The sequence below is a fragment of the Sapajus apella genome, unplaced genomic scaffold (genome assembly GCF_009761245.1).
Source record: "Sapajus apella isolate SASKATOON/1434 unplaced genomic scaffold, GSC_monkey_1.0 scaffold16, whole genome shotgun sequence".
Classification (NCBI taxonomy): Eukaryota; Metazoa; Chordata; class Mammalia; order Primates; family Cebidae; genus Sapajus; species Sapajus apella.
The window spans coordinates 19,430,902-19,451,945 of NW_022436956.1; positions in this window are offsets into that span (position 1 = coordinate 19,430,902).

A 21,044-nucleotide genomic window follows, 5' to 3' on the forward strand; every position below is an offset into this window, starting at 1 on the left:
CCAGATGGAGAAATCCTATAAGGTGAGATTGGGAAAGAAAATTAAAGCATTGCAGCGTGCTTGACGCAGAAAAGACACCAGATATCAGCTCTTCCAAGTCCCTCCCTCAATAGATGTGATATGATATGATCAAGCAGGTATTGATGCTCAGAACCTGCATCATCTACAGGACCTTGGACCCTGGCATCTCTGAACTTTGGGCTTATTTTCATTTTACTTTACTTTAAAATGGTAATACTAATAACGGCCCCGGGTGTTGGATACATGATAGGCACTGATGCCATGTGAAAGTCCTTCAAGGAATGGTATGGCCTAGGAAAAAGCATGTGTGGCTTGGAGTCAGAGGACCTGCATTTAGACGCACCTGTTTATCTGCTGTGTGAACTCAGTTCCTTTATTTAATGTCTCTGAGCTTCATTTTCCTTTCTTGTGAAATGGAAATAATGATAATGTGCCCACCTCAAAGGGCAATGAATACCAGGCGAGATAATGAAAGCCCTCGATGAAATTTCATTTCATTTCAACATGAGTGGTTACCCTTCTGATGAAGAGACTGAAGGTCAGGGAGGCCACCTGACTTGCCCAAGGCCCACAAGTACTATGGAACCTGAGCCAGCCTCAGGATCCAACCGGGCCCTGACTTTCAGGAGGCCTTTTATCCACTCTTGCCCCCCAGGGAGGAGCCTGGCTCCAGCTGTCAGCCCAGGCTCACTGCACAGGCCTGCTGGTGGCCACCTACCCAAGTGCAGTGGGGAGAATTTTGCATCGATTTGAATGCCGCTGTTTGTATTTGCTTTCCCTCAGGAGTTAACTAGAGTCCTTCTAGCATTGATTAGCTCTATCTGGTTTCCTAATGGAGTAAACACAGGGACCCTTGAATATCGACTGGAATTTAACAAATATACCCCTTACAACACCAAAATCGGCCACAGGACACGGTGTTTACACGCACAGGCCACTTCTGCCTGAACTCCCAGCTGGGACGCCTTGCGACTTCCCCTTGGGCAGCTGCTGCAGCCGCTCTGAACAGAACTCATGAATCAGTGGGACTGTTTATAGTTTTTCCTTTTTAATTTTGAGGCAGGAGTGATTAATTTGAGGCTCGTTGAGGCAAGGGACAAATAAGTGCTGATAATGGCAAGACCTAAGAGCTGTTGAGTCCCTGCCTGGCCTGGGCCCCCCAGAGTGTCTCTGAACAGGCTGGGTCCACCTGCAGGCTTCTCCCCACACCCATCCCAGGGACCCCTTTGAGCAGAGACCTTGCGGCCCTTCCTGGCCAATGCATGGACTGAGTCCTTCCTCCCATCCTCCACCTAACCTCGAATCTCTGCTGTTGCAAGTCAGCCCGGGTCCCGTCTGCGTGCTCCTCTTCCCACTGCCTCTGTATTCAAGCCTCGGACTGTCCTGGGCCCATCATCCAGCCTCTCCCAGCACAGATCTGCTCTGCCTCTCAGCTGCTTGCTCCAGGCACGGCCTCCTGAACTCAGCTGTGCTCTCCTAAGAAGATTGTAGCTGAGTTGAGGGGGCTGAAGGTGCGAGATCAGTCAGGTGAGCCAGGTGGTCCCTGCTTTTGGCTCAATTGCTTTTAATCCGCCCCAGAGGGCAATTCCAGGTTAGGCTTTGGGGCCCTTGCTCTGACCTCCCAGCTTTCTGAAACCAATCTTTTTTTTTTTTTTTTTTTTTTTTCATTATGTTTTGGAGTTGTGGAGGGGTGTATGTATGTTTACCTCTCAGAATAGCAATAAAATAAATAGGAAGAAAAACGGAAGCCCCAGTAGCAACAGATCGGGTGGACCTTCTGGCTTGACTCATTAATGAAGTGCAACTGCTCTGGCAGAAAGAGCTCCTGCTCTCTTTTGGGGACCAGCCCCTTGCATCCAGCCTTTCCAAGCAAGACCTCCCTCCCAGGGCCTCCGCATCTCACCTGGAGCAGGAGCAGGAGCAGGAGCAGGAGCCGGAGCAGAGATCCTGGACCAAGCTGCTCAGCATTCCAGAGGGCACGAAGGGGCCCGCAGCCTCCTTCTGAAAAGGGGCACAGCCCGGAGGATGAGGGAGGGGCCGGGACACCAACTTCTCAGCCTGTGCATGCCCCAGCGGGGGACCCCGGCCCTGCATGGGTTCCACGTCTCCTGGTTCCCAAGCAATAATCCACCCCCATGGCTTCCTAAGGAGCCGCACAATAGCTTTATTGAGCGGAGCTATAAATTTCAGCAAGGCCAACCCTGGGAGTAGGCAATTACCTTCCGAGGAGGCTCCCTCCAGACTGACTGCCTCCCAGCACAAGAAGGTCTTTCATAACCACTCAGTGCCGGCACGGGCAGGGGACAGCCCATGCACTGGCGGGTGCTGAGCGTGCCCCCTGCCCCGCCTCCCATCTCATCATCCCCCACTGGCCCCCCACCCTCGGACCACAGCATCAGGAGGGCAGCAGGACCGGGCACAAACACTGTGCTTTGAAGGAGACTGTTCGGATGGCTGCTTCTTTGTTTCCCCCAAGCTTTGGCCTCAGCCCAAAATCGAGTTGAGGGAAGGATGGAGGAGAATAAATAACTATATCTTGCAGGCCTTTTTAAAGTTATGATATACCAGGAGACGAGGAGCGGGGAGGAGAGGAGGGGAAGAAGGGAGGGAGGGAGGAAGGACCTTTTCTTTCTTTACTAGGGGGAAATTGCTACATTTTCTAATAACAAGTAACTTGAAAACAGCTGAACCTTAAAACTTCACATTTCAATCAAAGTCATTCTCAGAGAAGAGTAGGTAGTTGGCAGAGGCTAGGAATTTTTTTTATTTAAAAGAACAATTGGTCTAGAATTAATCAAGATATTAATATTAGAAAAGGTAGCACCGGATATAGGCTGTACCCAGGTTACTGAGGTGTGAAGAGCCCAGAGCCTCAGGCCAGGGTCTGTTCCCAGGGGACCTGGCCTCTCTCCTTCCCCTTAGAAAGGCTTCTACCTTAGTGAATTCTACCTCTTGAATGAGCGGAGGGTAGACTCGTGTTCAAGACCCTCCTCCCCACAGCCTAGCCACCCATGCCTTTTCTCCAAAGTGGCAGGCCAGCAGCGTGGGTGGCAACGCCTGTCCCCAGGGGCAGGGACCCACGGGCTGGCATTGACTGACAGCTCCAACCTACAAAGGGGCTTGTTTGGTGGGAAACCAACGCTTGGGCTCCCCATGGCTGTCAAGCCATTCCCCAGCTCTCTACTCATTTAAACTAAAAACCCAAGTATATTTATTCTCTAGTAGATCTGATACACTCCAGTACTCCGGCCAACTTGCTTTGCGACTTTGTACACAGCAGATCAATGTGTGCAATTTAGGAACAGAGAAATGAAGACTTCTGTGAAGAGGAGGGGGTGGGATGGGGGCTGGCAAAGGGGAGCCTTGGCTCTTGCTCACTGCTCCCCATTCCCTCCTCCTAAAACGCTTGCTTTTCCCCCACCTGCCCATGGTGCTGATCTTTGCACTTTTAAAAGGGAAGAAGGTCTTTTAGCCATGGACACAAAAGGACAACTCTTCCAACCTCAGCAAAGCGAGTAATAGCACCTATTTTTCCATGTGCCTCACGTACAGAACATGACCATGGCCATAAGTTCACATAAAATGCCATCTGTATGTCCTGCCCTGAAGGGCATATCTAGAGGTCCCCAGCCCTCCCTACACCCTCAAGGAGTTCCCAATTCCTCAGCAGACATAAGGAGACTTAGGGACAGGTGACAACCAGCCGAACAAATACAGATGCTATTTACCTTCCATCCGCTTTCCTGACAATTCTTAAAGGACTGGAAAAAAAAAGTTTAGCTCAGTTCTGTCCTGAAAAAAGGTTGCAGAACCTGCTGTCTTGAAGAAAGTGATTCTAACAGGCTTTGGACATTCTTTCTCCACATTCCTACCCTCTCCTATCCAGGAGATGACCCAAGGGGAGAAAATGGACTCAGCTGTGCCAGCTGGTGTTAAAACAACAAACCTGCAATTCATCTGTATTGCATTGGCCCCTAAGCTCCCTCAACTCCAAAGCAAGGCCTTTTACCCACTTTCACACACACCCTTAGGCTGAACAGTGTCCTTTTTCCCACCAACGTTGCCCTTGATGTTCATGTTCATCTGATTTTACTAGAATGGCGACACCAGGGAGAGGGGCATGATGAATTCTGCTTTAAACTCCACACCCCTGCCAGGAAGGGCATGCATGCCTAGTAGGGTTTAGATGAACCAAAAAGTACCTCGTACTTGCTGAGCGCAGGCTCTGTTGCATGCTTTATGCACACTGCCAGATCCCTTTCCTGGTAGCACCCTCTCCCCACCTCACAAAAATTCCCTGAGAAAATAAGATTAAGCACATGCTAGATTACACGATTTGCCTAAAATCATACTGTGTGAATGGCAGCACTAGGATTCAAAATGAGATTTTCTGACTGTAAAGCTAGCGCTCTTTCCTTGGAAACAACAGGATGTGAAGGAAAAAGGATGAGCTCTGGACCCAAAGAAACCTGGATTAGAATCCTAGGTTAGATCTGGTTCCACAGCACTTGCTAAGGGCATGGGCTTGGAAAATGACCCGTTCCGAGTGTCAGTTTCCTCATCTGTAAAGTGGAGGACCTAACACCTAGGCCAGGGGGTGACTGAAAGGATGCTATGAGTTGCCACCTGTATAATAAATATCTAGCACATTGACAGCCCTGAAGTAGGTATAAACATGTTACTCTCACTTCTCCTCACTTCCATTTTGCAAGAGAAAAAAACAATTGAAGGCACGTTTTGAAATTTAACATAAGTGTACAACTCAATGAATTTCGCCAGATGTATACATCCATGCACCAGAAACCAGACCAAGAAATAGAAAGGTTGCACACAGCCCTCAAGAGGTCCCCTTCCACCCCTTCCCACTTAACTACGTCCCATCGAGGATGACCACTAGCCTGACTTCCAACACTATGGATTAGCTGTACTTGCTCGTGACTTCTAGATACATGGATTCAGCATGTTCTCTTTCACATCTGTTTTTTGTTTTTCCATTTGCCATCGTATTTGTGAGATTAATCTGCATTGCAACCTGGTTATAATTCACTCCTTCTCACTTCTATACCGTATCCCAGTATGTGGATAGACACTATTTATTTATCCATTTCATTGTTCATGAACATTTGGCTTGTTTCCAGTATTCAGCTTTTACTAAAATGCGGCTCTGAACATGTTTTGTGTATCGTTTGATACATGTGTGTAAGCTTTTCTGTTGGCTGTAAACCTAAAGTATAATTGCTGTCTAGTAAGATATGTATATGTCTGCATTAGCACTGTATCAATACTTCCCAAGCCGTATTACAGAATGTTTGCTCCAATTTACTCCTCCCTAGCGTTTGAGAGTTCTGATTGTTCCACATCCTCACCAATACTTGATACTGTCTGTCTGTTTCATTTTAGAAAAAAAAAAAAAAAAAAAAAAAGATTTTTCACTGTGGTTTTAATTCCCAAACCTCTGAGCACCAAAATAACTTGAGCACCTCTTCATATGTTTATTGCTCTGTTGGAGGTCTTTTGAGAAAGGCAAGTTCAAGTCTTCTGGCCCATCTTTTCATAGGATTATTTGCCTTTTTCTTATTGATTCATAGGGTTCATATTGTGGATATGAGTCCTTTGATAGATATATTTTGCAAATATCTTCTCCCACTCTGTAAACTTATCTTTTTGCTTCTAAATTATGTTTTTGATTAATTGAAGTTGTTAATTTTAATGTAGTTCAATTAATCAATTTTTCCCTTATGGTTAGGCTTCTTGTATCCTGTAGAAAGAAGCTTTATATACCATGGGTCATGAAGACATCCTTCTAGTATGTTCCAAAAATGATTGAAAATGTTATTGGAAAAGTCATCCTTTCCTCACAACATTGCAGTCATCTTTATCATAAATGAGGGGATTGAATGTGGGTGGGCCTGTTTCTAGACTCTGCTACATTTGATTGGCCTATTTGTGGGCATTTCACCTATATAGCACTGACTTAATTACTATAGGTTAAGTATCTCTGATTTGAAAATCCAAAATCCGAAACTATTTAAGTGCCAACATGATGCTCAAAGGAAGTGCTCATTGACGCATCTGAGATTTCAGATTTTTGGATTACAGACGCTGAACTAGTACGTTTAACCAAACATTACCAAATTTTAAAAAATGAAATCCAAAACACTTCTGATCCCAAGCATTTCAGATAAGGGCTACTCAATATGACAAGTTTTATGTAATCTTGAAGATGCCTTTTTCAAAATTAATGCTAGTAACTTTTAGCCCCCAAATTTTTTTTTTTTTTTTTTTTTTGAGACGTTGTTTCATTCTTGTTACCCAGGCTGGAGTGCAATGGCGCGATCTCGGCTGACCGCAACCTCCGCCTCCTGGGTTCAGGCAATTCTCCTGCCTCAGCCTCCTGAGTAGCTGGGATTACAGGCACGCGCCACCATGCCCAGCTAATGTTTTTGTTTTTTGTATTTTTAGTAGAGACGGGGTTTCACCATGTTGACCAGGATGGTCTCGATCTCTTGACCTCGTGATCCACCGGCCTCGGCCTCCCAAAGTGCTGGGATTACAGGCTTGAGCCACTGCACCCAGCCTAGCCCCAAAATTTTTAAAATGTGTTCCCCCTTCCTTGACTCAAGGTAGATTGTACTGGTGCCAAGCCAGTATGACTGTCTAGTTAGTTGAGTGGGAAGAGGGGAAGAAGTAGTGAGAGAGTAGAAAACTGTGTCATGAGAGTTTCATCTTGAGACTAAGTGAGGTTAGGGTAGATTGCCATGTGCCATTCATGACAGGAAGAACCCAAAGATGCAAAAAAGTTCAGGGATCAGTGGAAAGAGCTTGGGTCTAAGAGTCAGAGTTTCTGAACTCTGGACTCAACTCTCCACTAGCTATATACACTCACCATGTAACCTTCAGCATCCTGGTCCCTCTTTCTGGCCCTCTTTTCCTTCTGTAAAAAGAGGGGCTTGGACTACATCACTTCAAAGGGCTGCTCTGTCTCTTTGACACCATAATTGTGACTCTTAGTCAAAAAAAAAAAAAAAAAAGGGCAATTGGTTTAGGAAATAACCCTCCAGTACTATAAAGGCATTTTATATTAGAAGTAATAGAACACTTCCTTATTGTTATTCACCTCCAGTGCAATCGTTATCAGAAATTGTGGACTCTGCTGGTCTGAATGTCTCACTTGTATTCAGGATGGTGTTGTTAATACCCTCCTCTGAGCTGGGATGTGTAGTTTTGGTACCAGACAGACATGGGTTCAAATCCTGATTCTGGAACTTACTTGCTGTGTAACTCTGGGAACATTGTTCCACCTCTCTCAATTTCAATTTCTTTCGATGTAAAATGAGCTTAATATTATTTACCTTCCTCATGTATCTTCACCTGCCTGCAATATCTCCATGAGGACAACTTAGTGTGTCTGACCCCCATGGCTTTGCTGCAGTATTGAACCTCATGGCCAGGGGTCTCCTCTCCTCTCACCTGTTCAGTTGCTTTACTGTTTCTCATCCCCACCTGCCATGAGCCAGTCAATAAGGGTATCAGCAAATTAATAATTCATCTAGAGCCAATCTAAAGTAGCACATACCTGCTCAGAAACTATCTGGGCTTATTTTCAGTAGCAGTTCCCAGACTCTTTGATCCTAGGGAATGTATTTATGAGTGTTTCTCAAGTCAGGGGAGGAGTGTGCCCATGCCCAGGGCTGTTGGGGATCAAGTGCGGCTGCGATGGCACATGGCAGACATTCAATAATGATCTCTGCTGGCATTTCTATTATTCTTATTACACCTTCTGCTCTGAACAAGGTGGCAGCATACCTCTTTCCATGGTTAGAATAACAACAGGCTTCCAGCCCCCAAGCCAGCTCAGCTTTTGATTTAAACAAAAACACTGCAGGTTATTCCTTTGGTAGAAGGTGGAGAAAAAGAAGAACAGACAGATTGTCAGGGAAGATGTCTTCGTTCCATTCACCTGATGGTCCTAGGGAGCGCTTCCCTTCCCCCATGGAAGACAGGGCTCTCCTCCAGCCCAGGCTCTCCATGACCAGTCCCTTAGAGGCCCTTGTGGGAAGAGCGGCCTCTGGCCACCAGCCCTTTCAACTCCACTGGGTTAAAGAAAGGGCCATTTGGTCTTTCCCACTCAATCACTGTGCCCTACAGAGGTGGCGTTTCACCAGTTCATAATGTCTCTGTGCTGGAGTTGCTCCACAAACCCAGGCCAGCTGCAGCATGGGCCCTGTCGGGTGTTTCTGAGGGGTCTTCCTCTTTCCTGATTCTCCCTCCTGTGTGACTGGAGGAGATCAGGCTGGGCACACAGGCCCTCAGCGGGACGTAACGGCAGATGTGTGCAGCGCATACGATTCCCAGCACATTCGTTTGATCTGTGTCCAGGTTCTCTTAGACATTTGCTTCTAAGCCGACAGCTGAACATAAAAGCAGTCCCAAGTGGCTGTTTTCAGGTCTTCAACATTGGTTAGCTGCAGTTGGGAAATCTTCTCCTTCCCTGTGCCCCTGAGTGAATTATCACGTTATCGAGTCGGAGCTTCGGGGTGGCCAAGCCAGAGCTCGGCTTCTCCTCCTCTGATAATCCATCACCCGCTGAGTGGGTTATTAAGATATTCTCTGCCTGGGAGTGTGCATCAATCTGTGGTTCAACTGTCCTCCCAAGGGAGCACACTGGAAGGGCCCCTGAAATTCCCATCCCCCAGATGTTTGAGCCACACACCCTGCACCACTTCCTCAGCCCACCAAGGGGTCCTATGTCTGATCACCAGTCCATCTTCAACTCCTCCCCACCATTACCCCCTGCATCCATCCCAGCCACCCAAGTAACAATTTCTTCCAACACCAGTCCTTCTGAGCACGTGCTCATGGGACAACAACACCATCTTCTCCTTGTCTCTGTGCAGCCGGGTCATCCTTGCTGCCCTCAGCCTCTAGGCAGAGGGGAGGATTAGATTGCACATGAATAAGCAATATTCACTTGGCGCTGACAGCCTAGAGTAAATCCCTTGAGCTGTTGTACAGGAGCAGTGCAATATTTCCCATCTCCTCCTCCCTCCATCACTTCCCCCATCTCCTATTTCATTTAAGGCCTTTTTTTTTTTTTAACTGGGATTTACTTGCAGGTGGATGACTATATTAGAACACCACCATCAAAACACAGCATTTACAGCAGACAAACAGATCCCTGGGAGCAGTCACCTGATTAGCAATGAGGAAAGATACTCCAGGAGTGTGTTTCCCCTTTTACCTCCACTTCTACTGGGAGGAGGAAGGAGATCTTTTGCTTCCCACACAAGCTCCAGGCCCTGCTGGGTCACGAAGCCCACCTGTGAAAAGAAAACCCTCCCAGGGACTTCATAGAAGCCGTCTACTCTGAGAAGAGCCTTACCTTCAGAAAGATCTGGAGAGGCGGGGTACCCTTCAAGGAGAGAAGGTGACTGCCACTTTTACCCAGCTTACAACGCTGTACAAGAAAAATCCCGCCTCACTACCTAGCAGCTGTGTTTCCTTAGGTGAGGCACTTCATCACTCCCTGCCTTACTTTGCTCACCTGCTAAATGGGAAGCAATGCCCTTGAGTAAGATGCTTGTCACAGATGTTTAGAATCATGCCTGACATGTGCAGTCAATAATGTGAACTGTTTTTCCTCTCCTTTCACCGGCCACCTCCACTCCCCAGGCCAGGCCAGATTCCAACAGTTACCAGGAACAGCAAAAATGGACGTTTAAGAGAGAAAATGTATTTTGTTGTTTTTGATGAAGAATTGCCCGTGACCCCTCTCAATTGTTCTTCCTCAGGCTTGGGAAATGCCCGTTAAACTTATTTGTCTCTAGTGCATGATAAGTGATCAAGAGAAGAAGGGGCAGGAAAGAAAGGGGAAAATGAAAAGAGGAAAGGGAAGAATGGGGAGAAAGAGGAGGAAAAGTCGGGAAGGAGAGAAAAACAATGAAGGGAAACCATGAAAAATATTACCACAAAATCAGCCTATTCAAAACGAAACTGTCCTACATCTCCGCCCCCACACCCCGGTGGGCCCCAGCATGCTTCCCCGTGACTTCCCTGTTTCCATCAGTGGCGTCACCATTTTACATTGTCTGAGGCTTAGAACCTCAGGGTCATCTTCACCTCTTCCCCATTTTTCGTTCCCCTTATCCATTCAACCACTGTTGACTCATCATAGGGACTCTTCATAATGTTCCTCAGGTTTTTTTTTCCTTTTCTGGCCACCCTCACTGTCATTCAGGGCTTCGTCATCTCCCCTCCCCGTGCATTTGGTCTTCCTGCCTCCAATCTGTGTCTCTACCACCCACTTTGCTTGATGTATCCAGACAAATCTTCTTAAAGCACCAGTCCCATCATACAGTTTTCCGTTTCAAAAATGGACAACGGTTTCCCTCTCCCATGAGCCCCTCACACCATTCCAGCCTCACCTTCCACCTCTCCTCTGCACAGGCCCTCTCCTCCAGCCTGACTTCTCTTCTCCCTGTTCAGGACACAGAAAGTGCATTTCCATCATGAAGAATTTAGGTGGTTGTCCAACCTGCAGTGTCTGACACAGTAGCCACAAGGCACAGGTGGCTACTGAGCCCTTGAAATGTGCCTAGTGCTGCTGAGGAAGTGAGATTTTAATTTTATTTAATTTACATTAAAAATTGAAAGCAGTGTAAACTATTTCTGCATTCAACACAACTTTATTGTTTTGGTAGAACCACATTTCACTTTAACCGTCACATCCCATAAAATGTTATTGCTATGCTATAGTACGTGTGTTGGGGAGCATGTGTCATTTCTAGTATTAAAAACACATCACTGGCAATATCAGTGTCAATGGATTGATTCCATTTGAATGATTTTTTTCCACACACTGAAGTACCATTGTAATGTGATTATTTATGTAGACAGCATGTTACAGGGATACCTGTTCCTTTTAATTTTTTAATGTGCCTACTAGACTATGTAAGATATAAATGAGCCTGCATTGTAGTACTCATGGAGCACTCTGTTAACTGGGGTAATGGGATACTGAGACTTACCACCAAGGGAGACAGGAAACAGCTCCCTGGAGCTGCTTATGGCAATGTCCAGATTGAGATGGTTCTGCCACGGGCATCTAGAAACCAACAGTTTCAGGCACCCTGTAGACTTTTAGCCCATTGCAGAAGGCCACAGACCATGGTGGACAGGAGGCGGGGCTTGGGAATCCAGCTAAGGCTGAAGTGGCATCCAGCTCTGTCAACCTGCTGAGTGATTCTGGGCCTCGGTTTTCCTGTCTGCTAAACTGAGATGAGAACAAGCTCAGGAGGTTGTTGGGAGGATTGGAGGATTGCATAAAGCAATGCTCTTAGCATGGCGTTTGCAGATAATGAGTGCTCAATAATCATTAGCTATCAGTCCATTGGATTTAACGCAATAGAGGCAGAGGATATATAAAATTACTTCTGGAGGCCAGTTATTTCCATTTTTCTCTGATTCGCAGTCACATGGTGGCTGCAGAGGATGACCTTTTGACTCACAGAGATGAGGTCCCTTGCAGCAATAAAATCAGATCATAGGGAAGTGTTTTTTTACCCACAGACTCAGCATGAAATGTGTTCTCGAATGTCTGTCTACAAACCACAATGACCTGCCCTTGCAAATCTCCTGTGATCAGCTCTGAGCTCCACCTCCAGCCTCTCTGGGATGGGGTTTGGGGGTGGGCTCTATGTCTCTGCAGCCACTGGGTACTTCAAACTGAACATTTGTGCGCCCCCAAAATTTATATGCTGAAGTAACCCCCAATGTGATAGTATTAGGAGGCAGGGCCTTTGGGAGGTGATTAGGTCATGAGGCCAGTGCCCTGATGAGTGTGATTAGTGGCCTTTTAGAAAAGAGGCCCTAGAGAGCCCCCTCCCTCTGTCCACTATGTGAGGACACAGAGAGAAGGCAGCTGTCTGTGAACCCAGAAGCAGCCCTTCTCAGACACCGAATCTGCCAGCATCTTAATCTTGGATGTTCCAGCTGCCAGAACTATAAAAAATAAATTTTGTTGTTTAAAAGCTACCCAGTCTACGTTGTTGTTACAGCAACCTAGATAGATTAAGGCACTGTATTTGCCAAAAATAATACCCAGGATGCCTAGCCCTCCTCCCAAAAACTCACCTCCAGATACTCTCAGAGTTGATTGAGCTCCCAAGCTACAAATCACCAGGACTGTGGTATAGGAAACTCTCCAGAGAAGCTCCAAAAGAAAGCCTCTCCCCTTATTTCCACCTCACTCTCTACCAAACTAAGAGGGTGAGCTGATCCCTAGCACTACTCAGGCAGACCATCTCATGACTTAGAAATGTCCCCGAAGTTCCTGCCAGGCAGGAGGAAAGGAAGTGGCTTTATAGCTTGAGTCGCTAGAGCACACGTTCTCTCCCAGCACTTCTGAGTGAGAGAAAGTACAGTACTTTCCGACAACATTAGAAGAAACAAGAAAGCAGAAACCAACTCCAAGTTCTCTGCAATGCTCTGGATCCAAAGTCAGAGAGAGAGCTAGGGAGCCTTAGATTTAGAACCTAGAGATGCAGCAGAGTAGCTCAAAGAGCAAGAGGGCAAAGCATTGCGGCATCGGGCAAATTAACTCACAGGAGCCCATGTTCTCATTAAAGTCACCAGTTGGCCTGTTAGGGTTCCTCCCTATCTGTTTCTAATGTGACTCTGTGAGTGGATTCAGGACTCTGGGAAAGAGTGCTGGGGGCCAGTAAATACCTTTTGGGAAATACTGTTTCCCAAGCTAAGTGCTGCAGGGAGCTGTTAAGGGTTCTTAGAGGAAAGTAATAGCAGGACAACTTTTGGTGGAAAGTAACTTATACTTTTCTTCTTTTTGAGAGGGTCTCACTCTGTCACCCAGGCTGGAGTGCCGTGGCACAGTCATGGCTCACCGCAGCCTTGACCTCCAGGTTCAAGCAATCCACCTGCCTCAGCCTCCTGAGTAGTAGCTAGGATTACAGACGTGCATTACCACACCCAGCTTATACTTTTTTTAATGAAAGGAAGGTAAGAAGGAATTAATTTATTCATTAATTTATTTATTTTAATTTTTTTCTGTAATAGAGACAAGGTCTCTCTATGTTGCATCTGTTGGTCTTGAACTCTTGGACTCAAGCAGTCGTCCCACCTCAGCCTCCCAAAGTGCTAGGATTACAGGTGTGAGCCACTGCACCTAGCCAAGAAGGAATTTATTAAGAGGATCCTGAGTATTTCCTTTAATCAGAACTAAAGTTGAATAAACAAACTGGGAAATGTAGAAATGCTTCAACAGACCAGCCTCCTCTGCATAGCAGACTTACTTCACATAGCAGAGATTACCAGCAGCCTAGTCCAACATGCATCGTCCTTTTCTCCTTAGTGACAGCATTCGCTTTATTCAGCAGAGTGAGCAATGGTTTCCAGCTATAAGGCTACATTTCCCAGCTTTCTTTGCAGCTAGGCACGGCCATGTGATTACGTTCTAACCGATGAGATGTAAGCAGAGAGGACTTCTCAAAAGGAGGGATGTGCACATTTCTTCCTTTTGTGCTTTCAACAGCTTGGAGTGCAAACAGATCATTGAAGTTCTTGCATCTTTATTGAAACACGAGCTGACTGAAGCCGGACATTTGCACTGAGGATGGAGAGGGAGAAAGTTAGGATCCTGACCCATGGGGCACTCTGCCTGGCCCTGCAAAGTGTATCTCTAGACATTTACATAAGAGCAACATCCATGTCTGTTGTGTTTAACCCACTGCCTTCTGTTTAGTTTTGTTTTCTTGTGTGATTCAGCGCGGCAGGGAGTAGTACAGTACTACTGAATACAGTCAAATTCAATCTTAAGTCATGGACTACAATTAGGATATTTCTTAATTTATTATTCTATAGCATTCTTAACCAAAGAGGAATCTGAATGGCTTCCTCAGTTCTTGTTTTTAAAATTCCAGAAAAGTTCTTAGACTGGTCTAGCTCACATGTAGTACTATCCCTGGATCAAACAGCTGTGGTCCTGGAAGCATGTCCCATGAAAGGCCAGGAAGAGAGGGAAGACAGGATGTTTCCAATGCTGAACACTGCATGCAGAGGGAGGGGTCCTAGATGCAAAGAGTTGAATAGACAATGCTCATATGTCCACTATAAGAAGGAGTAGGGGGAAATTACCTTAATTTAACCATTCCTGTACGTGTTATTGTCATCAATAATGACATTTCATATTTGTATAACACTTTCACTTCTTTGGCAAATTACAATATATAAGCCATGTTTATGGTTATGACCTCTTTGGAGCTTCACAAGTAGCCTATAGGGTAGTTATGGATTGTCCCCATTTCACAGAAGCAAAACTGAGACTGACAGAGTGTAAGTAATATATTCAAAGTCTTAGTTGGGGAGTATCGGAGCTGGATCTCAATTCAGGGTACAATTTATACCACTCCAACTAACATATTAATTCAGCAGTTATTGAGCTTTCTTAGATAGAGAGGATTGGATTAAAGACAATATATTTCTTCTCCTATCCCCATCTCCACCCCCTATAAAAGACAGCTCTGTCATCATGATGCTTAGAATTGAATTGGACAGAGGGACAAAACATACTGTATGAGCCCCTTTTCACACTGTTGATAAAGACATACCCAAGACTGGGCAATTTACAAAAGAAAAAGTTTTCTTTGGACTTACATTGCCACATGGCTGGGGAAGCCTCAGCATCATGGTGGAAGACAAGGAGGAGCAAGTCGCATCTTACATGGATGGTGGCAGGCAAAGAGAGAGAAGCTTATGCAGGGGAACTCGTCTTTTTAAAACCATCAAATCTCGTGAGACTTATTCACTATCATGAGAACAGCACAGGAAATACTTGCCCCCAAGATTCAATTACCTCCCATCAGGTCCCACAACATGTGGGAGTTCAAGATGAGATTTGGGTGGTGACCCAGCCAGACCACGTCACATACGTGGAACTATTTAAACGCAGTAGGCAGGAAAGTAAGTATAAACTAAATAACATCTCTAGGAAGAATGGATGCCTAAGCACTGCCTGCATGTGAAGTCAGAACCGGTCAAGGCCAGGCTGCAGACACTCTAGGAAAGTCAGCCATGATGCTGATGTCAGGCCAGAAAATCTTTGAACCTAGCGGCAAAGCCGTGAGAGCAACAATTTCTTTACTGGGGCTTTAAAAAAGAGCTTTTGAAATACCTGAAACATAAGTTTGATTTATTTTCTCAGTTCTGGTAAATATTTAATTGTCAAAAATAATGGCACCTTTCTTCTTTATTTTACCTTTTTGAATCTGAATCACAGCTAGAACTTTATTAAGGCTCTCTTGGCAGTGAATGGCATCCTAGTGTGGCTTTTTTTTTTTTTTTTGAGTTGGAGTCTCTCTTTGTCACCCAGGCTGGAGTGCAATGGTGTGATCTCAGCTCACTGCAACCTCTGCATCTGGGTTCAAGCAATTCTCCTGCCTCACACTCCCAAGTAGCTGGGATTATAGGTGCCTGTCATGTAGCATCTTTTAACCGGAATCCCTATAATTAGAAGGAATTGTCTTTTTATACCACAAATTTGAGCTGGCTAATTACTCAATGAATATTTAACTTCATACATAGGCAAACATTATGTGAAGAGATGACACTTTGTTGAATAAGTATGCAACCCAGAAAGCTTCCTAGGAGCCAGCTGTGGCCGGTCTACGTGAGATTTTCTCCATAGCCCTTTACCCCAACTGTCATTTCCCACCTCTGCCATCTCAGACACACCACACACACACATACACACACACAAACATACATACAAACACACAACACATTCTGACATTTCTGGGGAATGTGGGAGAGGTCCTTAGTTGTCGTTCTTTGAATCTATATATTTTTGTTTCTTATGAAATATTTCAAACATTCAAAACATTTAAAGAATATTATGATAAATACTCTGTGTCTACCTCCTAGTGTGATAAATAAAACATCACCAATAAAGTTAAATGCCCATGCACTGCACCCCCTTCCTCCCAACCTTATTCCCTACCTCCATTCCCACTCTCTTGTATTTGACCACCTTGAATTTGGTGTTTATATTTCTGTGTGTTATTCATAAATGGTATATAATATGGTTTTGCATTATTTACAGTGTTTATAAGTGGTATCATGGTGTATATATTCTCTGTCACTTGCTTGCTTAGCTTCACATTGAGTTTGTAGGATTCATCCATGTTGATATGCATAGCTCAACTGCATTCATTTTTATTACTATAAAGACTTTCATTGAATAAGGCTGGGCACAGTGGCTCACACTTGTAGTCCCAGCACTTTGGGAGGCTGAGGCAGGTGGATCACTTCAGGTCAGGAGCTCAAGAACAGCCTGGCCAACATGGTGAAACCCCATCTCTACTAAAAATACAAAAATTAACCAGGCATGGTGGCACATGCCTGTAGTCCCAGTTACTTGGTAGCTGAGGCAGAAGAATCACTTAAACCTGGGAGGCAAAGGTTGCAGTGAGCTGAGGTTGCGCCATTGCACTCCAGCCTGGGTGACAGAGCAAGATTCTGTCTCAAAAAAAAAGAAAAAAAAAAAACACAAAAAAAGAATTTTACTGAATGAATATGACCCAACTTATTCATTTTTTATCCACCCTCCTGATAATGGAAATTTAGGTTGCTTCCTTTTATCTTTATCTTTTTTTCTTTTTTCTTTTTTTTTGCTATCATAAACAATGGCCATGATGCCTTTGGTGTGTGTCTCTTACGCATTTAAGTGAGAGCTCTTCTGTGCCTAAGAGCAATGTCTAAGAGTGGAGTTGCTGGGTTGTAGAAAAATGTATCTTCAAGTTTATGGAATGTTGCCAAAGTTTTGCTACTCAGTGATAACCCACTCAGGAAAAGCTGATCTTTGGCCAAACCAGCATTCCTCTCCAACGCTCTCCTCTAGGAGCCTCCTGGGTATTCCCAAGGGATCCTGGGCTCAGTGAGCCACCAGCAAGGGCCCAAAGCCACAGCCTCGGTGAGGAGGCCAAACAACCTGCCTCCTTCATTTTCCAGCTGGTCTCCAGCACCTCCTTCTCCTCTGAGCTCTCAGAGACTTGCAGCTGGCAGGGGAGCACAATGAGCAATGCTGCTCAATGCCCACTATCACCATGACTACTGAGGGCCCAGGTGTTGAACCCTTGGATTTCCAGGGACTAAGCAGAGAACACCAGGCCCCATGAAATCCAGTAGCAGCCCCAGGGTAAGAATAGATTGGTTCCACTGTCCTAAAGAAAGAGCTGACCAGTCTTAAGGGTTCACCCTGTCCAGGCCTACTTGTATTGTAATAGGAGACTCTCAGAGAGTGAAAAGCCTGCAAGATCAAAGGAACAAATGAATCTCTTGTGAAAGATTATCAAGCCCTGTGGAAGAGGGGAATCGAGGATATGATTTAGCAGGCAGAGGTCAGCCTGGCTTCCCAGGAATCCCCTTCTATGCAAAGCTGCTGGGTCAGTCCATCATCAAGCTCTGCCATGCTTGAAAGAAGGCTGCTGTGCCTGAGAGCACACCTCTGGGCTTGGGAAGCGCAGGCTTTGCAGGGAACTGAGGAGACCACATGGCAGCATCCCCACCAGCCCAAGCCAGGAGTCCCCTTAATGCCAGGCCTAGCCAGCCCTCTAGCACACTGCCAGATCCAAGTCCACTAGAGAACCCAGTTGCGCTGAGGCTCCCACCGACATGCACTCAGGTATTAGGGGAATTGAGTGCCAACCCTGGAGAAGCCTGCCCCCTCTACAACCCCAGGCCAGGATGGAAACACCCAGGGCCGACCACAGCCTGACCCTGGGGGTCTGCCCACATAGGGTCTCCAGCTAGTGTTGCAGCCTGAAGTCCACCCTCCCATCCCACCCATCACTGCCACCACATTACCACCGCAGCACTTGCTGGTGAGTGAACTCTTTATCACTGCATGTGGTGGCCTCACGCATAGCTGCCTCTTTGTAAACGTGGTGTGGCTGAGGCACAGCCTTGGTCACTGAGGACTTACTTCTGCCCAAAGTCTCCTTCACCCACCCCAGTCCTTCCCACCCATTGGAGCCAGGAATTCCCTCTCGGAAGGGCCAAGTGAGACTCAAAGGAGAAGCCAGTTCCCAAGCCACCTAGCTAATAGCAGGGTTGAAACTTGCCATCAGAGCCTCAGCCACAGAGAGAGGAAGCTGGCAAGAAGCTGGAAGCTGGACTCCAAGGGGCAACGGAGCCTCGTAACTGCCCTGGCTGTGCAGCGCCCCAGCCCCCACACAGCCCTACCACAATGCCTGGGCTAATTCCATCCAATTCTCCTTTAAAAAAGAAAACCCTGGAAATAATTACTTCAGTCAGACATTATTTACTTAAGTAATTCTTTACTCAAACGTCTTTAGGCTTTATTTTACTAATACTACATAATTACGTAATTGTGTAATTAGGAAGAAATTAAATGACAAATGTTTGCTGAGAACAAATTGAAAAAAATAGATCCCTTATTTCCCTGAGTGTTCTCAGTTCAGTACATGACATCTTCTTCCCCCTCCTCCCATTCTTCCCTCTGGTCTCCTCACCCTCTGAGGTCTCCCCACAGCGGGGATCTAGAGGGCTGAGTCCCTGGACAAGTAACAGCACATGTGGCATCTTGAGCCTGAGGTTGATCTGAAATGTCTGCCACTAATCTGTGTGTCTCTCTACACAGTCTGACCTCCTCCTAGGTTGGGCACTGGAGTCAAACCTTCTCTGGTTTGCTCTTTCTGTCTCTAAAAGGCCTGGGACACCCATGAGCTCCAACCCACGGCAGGCCTAAAAAAGTGAGTACAGCAGCTAGCTAGCCCTAAGGCTTATCTTCCCATGGACACCGGCCCATTCAGCACATCCTGCAGACCTGCTTTCAGAGGCTGCCAGGTCCCGGGCTGAAAAAGAAGAATGAGGGGTCCACCAGTTGAGAGGGAGAACAGTGTGGATCTGCTTCACCAACTTCACAGGAATCCATAGCGTATGCCCCAAAAATCCACCCAAGGAGGAGGGACGGCATGCACCCCAGGACTAAGCTGCCCATGGTGGGGAACCCATTCGCATAGACCACCACGCCTCCATCCCTCCTTGCTTTCTCCAACCTCAGCAGGTGTGGAAGCCAGTGGAGTTTCCTGCGGGTAAAAAATTCAATCAATCAACCACCCACCGAACACCCATGGAGCATGTCTTTTGTTCAAGTTCTGAGGGGGACACAAAAGAGCAGGCAGGCCACAGCTATGCTCATAAGTACGTCAGCTGCTTGGAACTTGGCATGTAGAGCTATGTTATTCACAGCAGAAAGTTTCCTAGGCCAGCCTGAAAAAAAAATCACTTCTAAATGTCCCCAGCATTCAGTACCGGGAAGGAAGAGCACTTTTGGGCGTTCAAGGTTGCCGATGCTCACGTCCTGTCTCCAACACTTGCAGGCTGTGGCCCTGGACCAGCGACATCATCTTGCTCTACCTCCATTTTCTTGTCAGTAAAATGGAAACCCTACACACCCTACCAGATTCTCATGAGGATTAAATGAATCCTTGCAGTGAGACACTCAGAAGAGCACCAAGTGTTCAATAAACAGCAATGACAGTTTTCAACGTGTCACTGCAAAAGCCAATCCATAAAAAAATAGAAGGGTGCTGTGGGAAAGTGCCCTGCCAGGGGAACGGCCAGAGCTGGAGGCTGCTCCCCACCCTCACCAGCCCCAACTGATTGGTGACTTTGGAGCTCAGGGCAGGGCTGGTAGAGGAAGAGGCTGGGAAAGACAAGAAAAGCAAGTGGACATAGTGCCCAGGGGAAGGGACGTGGGGCCCTGAGAGAGGGACTTCCTGAGACTGAACTGCCCAGAGAAACTTCTACTAGGGGCTTTTTACTTCGGGGGTCAATTATAGAAAAGAATACGGTGTCCCCAGTCTGACAAACTTGAAAATACCTTCTGAAAAGGGAACAATTATGTATTGTTGGTGGGGATGCAAATGAGTTCAGCCCCTGTAGAAAGCAGTTTGGAGATCTCTCAAAGAACAAAATAGAATTACCATTTGATTCAGCAATCGAACTGGGTATATACCCAAAGGAAGAGAAATGACTGGGTATACACCCAAAGAAATAGAAATCGTTCTGCCAAAAAGACACCTGCACTTGTATATTCATTGCAGCACTAGTCACAATAGCAAAGACATGGGATCAACCCAGCTGCCCATTAACAATGGATTGGATAAAGAAAAATGTGGTACATATACATCATGGAATGCTACACAGCTATTAAAATCAGGTCCTTTGCAGCAATGTGAATGCATCTGGAGGCCATTCTCTCAAGCAAATTAACGTTGAAACAGAAAACCAGATACCACGTGCTCTCACTTATAAGTGGAAGCTAAACATTGTGTACACATGAACACAAAGAAGGGAACAATAAACATTTATGATTCCAAAACAGGGGAGAGGTGGAGGGCAGTAAGGGTTGAAAACCTTCCTACTGGGTAATATGTTCACTACTTGGGTGATGGGATCATTAGAAGCCTAAACCTCAGCATCATGCAATATACCCATGTAACAAACCTGCACATATACCTCCTGAATCTGACTTTTAACAATAAATAAATAAATTTCAAGAAAAAAAAGAAAGTACTTGCTGAGATTAACTTTTCTTTTTTTCTCCACAACATGGAGAAACAAGTAAGATACTAAAGTGACTTCCCTTGATGTCTCTTTTCATTAGTTCCATAATGAAACTACAAAAAAAAAGAAACACAAAAACCACATACTAACGTTCATGGTGGGTCTTGGGTATCCACTGAGGCAAACTACTTCCCACTGAGGCGAAGGACCCAGGCTTCTGGTCATCTCAGGCTAGAGACAGGGCCTGGAGAAGAGGGTGAGGGCCGTGATGGATACAGGCTGGGCACCCTGAGCCCTTGTGACAAGCAAGAGAAATGATGGGCCAAGGAATTTGACCTCCCCTGCTCCCCAGTCCTCTCCATAGGAGAGAGAGCATGGGCTTAAGAGTTGAATCTCTGCTTAGCAGCTTGGTAGCTGAGTGA